Source organism: Oryctolagus cuniculus, chromosome 14 (assembly GCF_051225735.1).
Source record: "Oryctolagus cuniculus isolate XC-2025 breed Fujian yellow rabbit chromosome 14, ASM5122573v1, whole genome shotgun sequence".
NCBI lineage: Eukaryota > Metazoa > Chordata > Mammalia > Lagomorpha > Leporidae > Oryctolagus > Oryctolagus cuniculus.
Genome location: NC_142880.1, coordinates 40,274,370 through 40,282,706, shown reverse-complemented (window position 1 = coordinate 40,282,706; position 8,337 = coordinate 40,274,370). Strand labels below are relative to the sequence as shown.

Sequence of the window (8,337 nt, the reverse complement as noted above, 5' to 3'; positions counted from 1 at the left end):
AGGCAGGCTTTGAGGAGAACTTCTGTGAGATAGTTACCCAGCTCTCTCCCTGCTGTGACCCAGGGACATCGTCAGCCCAGGGTTGTTCCTCAGAGGCACTTGCTATAAAGGCTGAGTGATAGGGATGTATCCAGTCGAAGGCCAGAGCACGGAACTCCATGACACCTGCCATTCTCTGTGGGTCAGGTCAAGCATTCAGGGATCCAAGAAATGCTACCACTGGGCAAAGCCAATAAAACGGAGATGGCCCAGCTTTGGGAAATGATGGTTCCCCAACATGGAGGGATGAGGGATGAGGGATAAGGCCCAGGAGAGCAGCCTTACTTCCTTTAATAAAAGACCCGGGGGTCAGCCCTGTGGTGTAGCAGGTAAAGTCACCGCCTGCAGTTTCGGCATCCCATATGGGTAAAGGTTCAAGTCCTGGCTGCTTCACTTCTGATCCAGCTCTCTGCTATGGCCTGGGAAAGCAGTGGAAGATGGCTCAAATCCTTGGGACCCTGCACCCACGTGGGAGGACCAGAAGATGCTCCTGGCTCCTGGCTTCAGATCAGCACAGCTCTGGCCATTGTGACCATTTGGGGAGTGAGCCAGTGGATGGAAGACCTCTCTCCCTCTCTCTCTCTCTCTCTCTCTCTGCCTCTGCCTCTCTGTAGCTCTGCCTTTCAAATAAATAAATCTTTAAAAAATAATAAAATAATAAATAAAATAAGTAATAAATAATAAATAAAAGTCTGTTTTATGAACTCAATTTCAGAGACAGAAATTTTTTAAACAATACACATTTAAATCACTCTTTTCATTGGCCTAGCCATTATTTTCAGCAAGATAAATAGATAAAACTAAGTTGAAACAAACAGCTACGTTTGTTAATATCAGAGGAAAGAAAATCTGTCTACCAACAACCATGCTGCTGAAGTGCACAGTCCTGATTTCCGGAAGCTCTTCTTGGAGAACGGAAGTTCCGTTCACTTTCACTTTCTGCTCCGTGCTGCAGCTGTGTGATTATTGATTGCTGTGTGATTTTCCAGCCAATGGCAGGTTCTGCAGAGACCTCATCTCGCCCGTGACCATGGCGCACTCCTGTATTTTGTGAAACAAATCGCCAGCCTGCATCGAAGTACTCATAGAGTACCTCATAGTACTCATTAACCACACAGAACTGCAAAATGGACCAGATGCCAAAAGGGAATTTTATCAAGCCTTCCTTTCAGGTAAGGAAAAAATATATATTTTTCTTGCTACTGAACCGCAGTAGAGTAATTATTTACTGCTGATCTCCTTGAAAACCAAAACCATCCTGGGTGGTCTTCCTGAATGGTATACCCACCGCCAAATACACCGGAGGGCAACCATTTGCTGGAGTCCTTTCCACTCCCGCAGTGAATCAGATCATCTCACTTCCACAGCAGGACACCCCAAGTTGGTTCCCCTTTCTGCCTGCTGCGCCCTCCACCTCCTGTTCTGGTAATTGAGTGAGCCTGGTGAAATAAGTGAATTTTGCCTCCGTGTGCCTTTCTTCCTCTGTTTCCCGATCTTCCTGGTCCTTACCCCCCACTTCCACTTTGGTGTTCCAGGCTCTCTGACACGCCTCATGCTCATTGCCTGTGGGGTGCGCCCAGCAAAGGTGTGCATGCTTCTGATGAGTTACCATGATGGCATACGTTCCCCCAGCCAAAACACATTTCTGCTTCTCAGAAGATACCAATGGAGCAGTGCTGTAGCTCTCAGGCCTGTACGTTAGAATCATCTAGAGCACTTGCTAAAATTATCAAACACCCATGCCCCACCCAGGCATATCTGATTTTAATGGATCTACATGGGAATCAAATGTCGGGATTTGTTTTAAATCTTCTCCAGTGTCAAGACACTGGTGGGAAAATCACTGCTTCTCTTAACCCAGGGAGGAGGAACTAGGGCCACTGCTGGCCATGCTGAGCCACACAGGAGACTTGACATCTCCCCATGATGCGACTGGTGACGTCAGCTGAACAGTGAGCTGTGCACATCTTCCTTGGTCACTGATAGAACTAATTTCCTGCAGGTCTTATCTATGGATGAAAAATCAAGCAGCTGTGAAGAAATCCTCTTTCTCTGGCCTGCTGTCCCAACCAGACTTCGGAGCTGACAGACACGTGGCTGGTCCCACGCGTGGCAGCTGCTGAGAAGGACTCTGGCCAGGGTTTCTCTTGAATCAGAGGAGCATAGACCCATCCAGGCTCTGCAGTTCCAAAAGGAGCAGATGGTAAATATTTTTGTTGCTTATTCTCTCTATTACAGAAAAGGACATAAATATAGACACCTGCTCAGGACAAGAGACCTGTAGCTCTTATTTGGCCCCTCTGGAAAGCAAGCAAACATCTCCAAACATTCACACAGAGAGTCACTCTCTGCATAGTCACCTGTCATCTCTGTTAATAACCAGATGATCCCTTATACAGGAGATGCCTAACAGATGTCTTTCTTGCTCTCTGTGTTGGCTATGCTAATATGAAAATGTGAACGTAAAACAGTAAGTTGAATTCTTTTTTTTTTTTTTGACGGGCAGAGTGGACAGTGAGAGAGAGAGAGACAGAGAGAAAGGTCTTCCTTTGCCGTTGGTTCACTCTCCAATGGCCGCTGCGGCCAGCAGGCTGCGACCAGCACACCACGCCTATCCGAAGGCAGGAGCCAGGTGCTTCTCCTGGTCTCCCATGGGGTGCAGGGCCCAAGCACTTGGGCCATCCTCCACTGCACTCCCTGGCCACAGCAGAGAGCTGGCCTGGAAGAGGGGCAACCAGGACAGAATCCGGCGCCCCGACCAGGACTAGAACCCGGTGTGCCGGCGCCGCAGGGCGGAGGATTAGCCTACTGAGCCGCAGCGCCGGCCTTGAATTATTCTTCAAAGTATCTGAGGATATTTTATGTTCCAGATTATCTCCTAATCATATAATTCATGGCTCACCATGATGCCCTTTTAAAATTGCAATTATAGGGCCTGGCATTGTAACACAGTGGGTTAAGTCATTGTCTGTGATGCCAGCATCCCATATGGGTGCCGGTTCAATTCCCATTTATGCTAGTTCTGATACAGCTCCCTGCTACTGTGCCTGGGAATGCAGCAGAAGATGGCCCAAGTCCTTGGGCTCTTGAACCCATGTGGGAGATCCAGACGAAGCTCCTGGTTCCTAGCTTCATTCAGGCCCAGCCCTATCTGTTGCAGCATTTGGGGAGTGAACCAGCAGATGGAAGATTTCTGTCTCTCCCTCTCTTTCTCTGTAACTCTGCCTTTCAAATAAATAAATAAATCTTAAAAAAAATAGGGATTATGCACTGTGCTGGCTCAGCATGAACCATCATTGTTGGGGACATTGCTTACTGCAGATAGCCTTGGAATACTTGTTTTCAGGTTAGTATGCTTGACAGCCCCAGCTGGGAACACACTACCGATGTTAAGGGGTCACATGCCAAGTCCATGCACCCAAAGAGCCTCCATGCATAAGGAATAAGAATGAAAGGAGTCCCCCAGAAAACACACAAAGAAGGAGAACTCAAAGGAAGAACAAAACAAAGTTTCAAGAGGTGAGGGCAGCAGAAACAGCTGCTGACTGATTGTCTTTTCTAACATCTTCCCCAAGCAAGGAGTCCAGCCAGCTACATCACTGGGACCAAGTAAGTCCATAGGCCAACTCTGATGGGTGGCACAGTGTGGCAGGGGTACTGCACACATCATTATGATGTCTTCAAAGACTCACTCACGTCCTTCCATGCCTATTCTGCATGAGTTGTCTTTGGGAACCCAGAGTTGTGCAGAAGGCCAGGTATGTCCCTGGCCAAAAAGAGCCCCATTAAATGTATCAACAATGTCTGCAGGTTCTAGATCGCTCCTATAGACCTCTCCAAGTATAAAATTAAGAGTTCTGGGTAAACAGAAAGGGTCTGAAGACTGGCATGGTTTTCCCCTGTTTGATCTCTGCCTCTTCTGTTGGTGAGATTAAGGTACCATCTCTGCCACACAGACTGGGGACGAAATCAGCAATGCAAGCAAATGTCAAGGATATTCATTGAAATAACTAGCAGACAATGCCTAGCCCCTTTATAAACAGGACAAATGACAGAGATTTTGTGGTACGCTCATTCACACCCACCTATTTACGCTGAAATGCCTCATTCTGAGAAAGAGTTCAGTTGCCCACAGTCTGAACATTTTTGGTTCATTTCCAAATGTTTCATGAATTTCTGAAAAGTGTCACTCCATAAAGAACATTTTAAATGTTATTGCTCTACTATATCTTATTATGCCCTCACTGTTGACTTGGTACTAGGAACTGTCACAAAAATATATGCCTGTATCTTCCCTTAAAATTTGTGAAGTTGAGCTGGGTGAGTTTGGACAAATTTAACTGTTAAGCATATTGACTTTAAAAAAAAATAACACTGATAATAGCAATAAATTGTCAACTTGTGGGCCTAATTAAAGCCAATAGAATGACAAACGAGACCCTTACACTATCTGGCCGCCTGAGGCCTACAAAACTTGTCAAAATATGATATGTGTTGTGATGAAGGCATTTACTTTGTGAGTATATTTATTGTTGAATCTGTCCCACTTTTCTTCCAGCTGCCCCGAAGTTAGAGAAAGGAGGAGAAACACACTTAAATTATACCTTTCACAGTTTAAATTGGATATATGCTTTCCTCCTGGACTCCCGGGCTCTATCCAGTTGAAGAGAATGAGATATGAGGACAGACAATCAGTTCATGCCGTATGAGGAAACAGAGATTGAATAGAAACAAGGGCACCAGCGGCCTCAGGATGAGCCTCTCGTACCACTCCAATCATTTTCCCAGCCTTGGCTGCAGCTCCCACGTCTCTGCGCTCATTGACCCCTGCCTTGGCCCCTTTCAACGTGCCCCTCCTCTCTGGAGCCCTCTGGGTTGGTGAAGGTTTGCGTAGGCGTTTCAGGGAGTAGCAGTGACGAAGTTCAAAGGGAAGGGGACGCAGTGGAGTCAGTTTGGGCAGGAGGAAGGGACACTGCAAGGCTGGCGTTGTCCTGGCTCCAGGGTTCTTTCTCCCTGTCTGGGTGAAATCCCACCGAGGCTACCTGCCAACATTCAGATTCTGACAACGCAAATATATTCGTCTGGGCGCTTCTTCCTGTGTTCAAACACTACAATTTTGCCTTGCCAGTTGCCAGTCTCTTGTGAACGAAGGTGTTAACCATATATGAGGGAGCGGACTAAGTGAGGTGACTCTGCTTTCTCTAAATAATAATCCTGGACTTCTGAACAGTAGGTTGCTGTCTATGCCATTTGATTCTCACAACACTGTGGACAAAGAAGCCACCGGGGAAACTGAGCCCCAGCTGTGTCTGCCCGGGTTCGTGTCACCACCTGATTTACCTTTGCTGGGTGTCCCTTCTGCTCTGCCAGGCCCTGGCACAATAAGGCACAGTGGTCTGACAGGCTGTTGCTGCCCGATTATTAATACCTTCCCAAAAGCCCAGGAGCAGAGACAGAGAGGATCTGTGAATTATGGGACCAAGATCTTTTTTTTGCTTTCCTGGAATCTAAGAAAGTTTCTCTTTTTAGTAATGGTTAAGAATCTGCTCAGATAAAACATTAATTGAAACTTGTACTGAACTAAAACAACACAGACAGGGCGTGCATTGTAGCACAGATGGTTACACTGCCACTTGAGGCACACGCGTCCTGTATCAGAATGCCCAGGATTGAGTCCCGCCTTGGATTCTGACCCAGGTTTCTGCTAATGCACCTGCTGGGGGCAGGTGGTGGCTCATGAACTTGGCCCTGCCACCATATGGGAGGCATGATTGGAGCTCCTGGCTCGTGGCTCCAGCCTAGTCTACTCTTGGCTCTTGCAGGCATTTGGGGAGAGAACCAGCAGATGAAAGATATATCCCAGTGTGTGTTTTTGTGTGTGTATATCTCTCTCTCCCTCTCTCTTGCACATGAATGCATGCATTCTGCCTTTCAAGTAGGTGAAAATAAATAAAAGAACCTTTGAAAAAAAACAACACAAACACAACTGGAGGCAGCCATTTTTGAAATCACACATTGCATTGAGGTTAGGTCGACGTCTTCTCAAAAAGTCATTGTCACTTAAAATCAAACTCTTCTCTTTTTTTAAATAAAATATTTACTTACTTATTTGAAAGGTAGAGTTGCAGAGAGGAAGAGAGAGAAAGATCTTCCATCCGTTACTTCACTCCCCAAATGGCTGCAATGGCTGAGGCAGGCCCAGGCCAAAGCCAGGAGTCAAGAGCTCCCTCCAGGTCTCCCACACGGTTGGCAGGAGCCCCAGGACTTGTCTCAGCTGCTCCACTTCTGATCCAGCTCCCTGCTAATGGTTTGGGAAAAGCAGCGGAAAATGGCCCAAGTGTTTGGGCTCCTGTCACATACATGAAAGACCAGGATGAAGCTCCTGGCTCCTGGCTTTGGCCTGGCCCATCCCTGGCCATTGTGGACACCTGGTGGGGAGTGAAGCAGCAGATGGAGAACCTCTCTCTCTCTCTCTCTCTAATTCTCTGACTTCCAAATAAATAAATAAATCTTAAAAAACAAAAGCTCTCACCACAGAAGAAGATATATTTATGAGATATGCATTTGCTGAATAACTCAATTCAACCACTGTATAAGGTATGCATATATCAAAACATGTTATATACCATAAATACATACAATTTCAATTTGTCAGTTAAAAAGAAGTGATTGTCCTCATCTAAACCCCCAAGGAGCTCACTGAGTGCCTTTGCTTGCAACTCTTTGCACCATTCCCACCATTGCTGGTAGAATGCCCAGAATCTGCTTATACTATAGTACAACCATTGTGCTCACTAAAAGGCAAAGTTTCCCATAGAAGGTTAACATTGAGAATAAAGGGGAAAACTTGGCTGGGACCTCTGTACATCTTCCCAGCCACCATCCACAAGGCCTGCTCTGGGCTACAGAGGGCCAACAGCCACCCATCACATCATGTGTGTGAACAAATACGCTCCTTGTCCACGTGAGGACCCAAAAGGATCGCATAAGAACAGCCTGGAATGACGTGAGGAACACACCACAGATAAATATAAGTCCCAAGCCTCTCAAATAGCCAGCACTCTGATACAGGAGTAAGTCGGGAAATAATCAGGGATTTCAAGTGGCAGTGAGAGGTGCTTCCCCGAGCCAGCACACTTGGCATGCCCAAGTGGAAGTCATGGGCCCTGACCAAGGAAGGCAGGCAGGAGCCCTCCCCTTAACCAGATGACAGCCGATGGCTCAATCCACGTTGAGATCCATACTGTAGGCACAACTGAGATAAGACAGGAGGCACTTGAAGGAAGGTGACCCAGGCAAGGAGGCCATTCAGAGCAAGCCCAGCACACGGGACTAATAAATGCTTATTGAATAACTGATGTATGTGGTGTAAACATGAGAAAAAGTAGCAATTGGGCTTCCTCTCCTGGGAAGACCAGACTCAGAGGGGCTTGAGAAAGGAACGGCACACTCAGGCCTGCGAGGCCAGGCCAGGTGCAATGTGCACCTGGGGGGACGGTGTCTCCCCTGGCCCCCTGGGAAAGGCCCTGCCACAGGCCTGTGTCCCGCTCCTCCATTCTCCCTCAGGCCCGACTTCCCCTCCTGCATGTCCAGCCTCTCCCTAAAGCCCGTGTGACTCATCTGGAATGCCCCCTCCCCTGCATCCCTATAGCAGAGTGAATTTATAACCCCTGCTAGTCTGAGTCTGGGACCCCAAAAGACCCAAGTCTAAAATAAAATGTTTTATAGTTTACTATTTCTGATCAACATCTCATGCTCCTAAGATTTGTGATTTTTAAAAGAATAACAAGGCATTTTTCTCAAACACTAATCAAAACGAACTCCCCAGAAACAGGTTTACCTGTAACGTTGCATCTGTGCACCATACCGAGGGTGGGCGGAGGTGGAAATTAGGGAGTCAGCTCCGTCTTACCCTCTTTTCTCTAAACCCAGTGTCCCCATCACAGGGTCCTGCAATACGCAGGCCAAGTCTCGTCGACCTCTTCCCTCTCCTTTCCAGCACCTTCGGAGTCCAGCCCTGGGTCCTGCAGAGCCTTGGAGCCTTCCCTCCTCGATGCTGTCCCTGGGCTTCCCGGGACAACTGTGCTTCTTTGCTGTGGACAACCGACGGGATTCTCTCCTGGAATTCACACCGTGTCCACTCTCGGGACCATCCCACCAGAGCTGGCTCTCTGCAGTGACCCCTGAGAACCACCGTGTATGTTAGATTTGGGGCTGACTCCTCCATCTGAGGTCCAAGATTTCCTTTCAAAGCTTATATTGCTCATGGATAATAGAATAGTGGTGACCAGGATCCAG

The 8,337-nt window shown here is 47.4% G+C and overlaps 1 long non-coding RNA gene across 1 annotated transcript; it reads left to right on the top strand.

Moving 5' to 3' along the window:
• Positions 1-998: 998 nt before the first annotated feature.
• LOC108177256 (uncharacterized) lies at positions 999-6,563 on the top strand. Its single transcript, XR_001794063.4, has 3 exons — positions 999-1,211; positions 2,042-2,242; positions 4,598-6,563. It is a non-coding gene; the product is annotated as an uncharacterized LOC108177256 (long non-coding RNA).
• Positions 6,564-8,337: the final 1,774 nt, after the last annotated feature.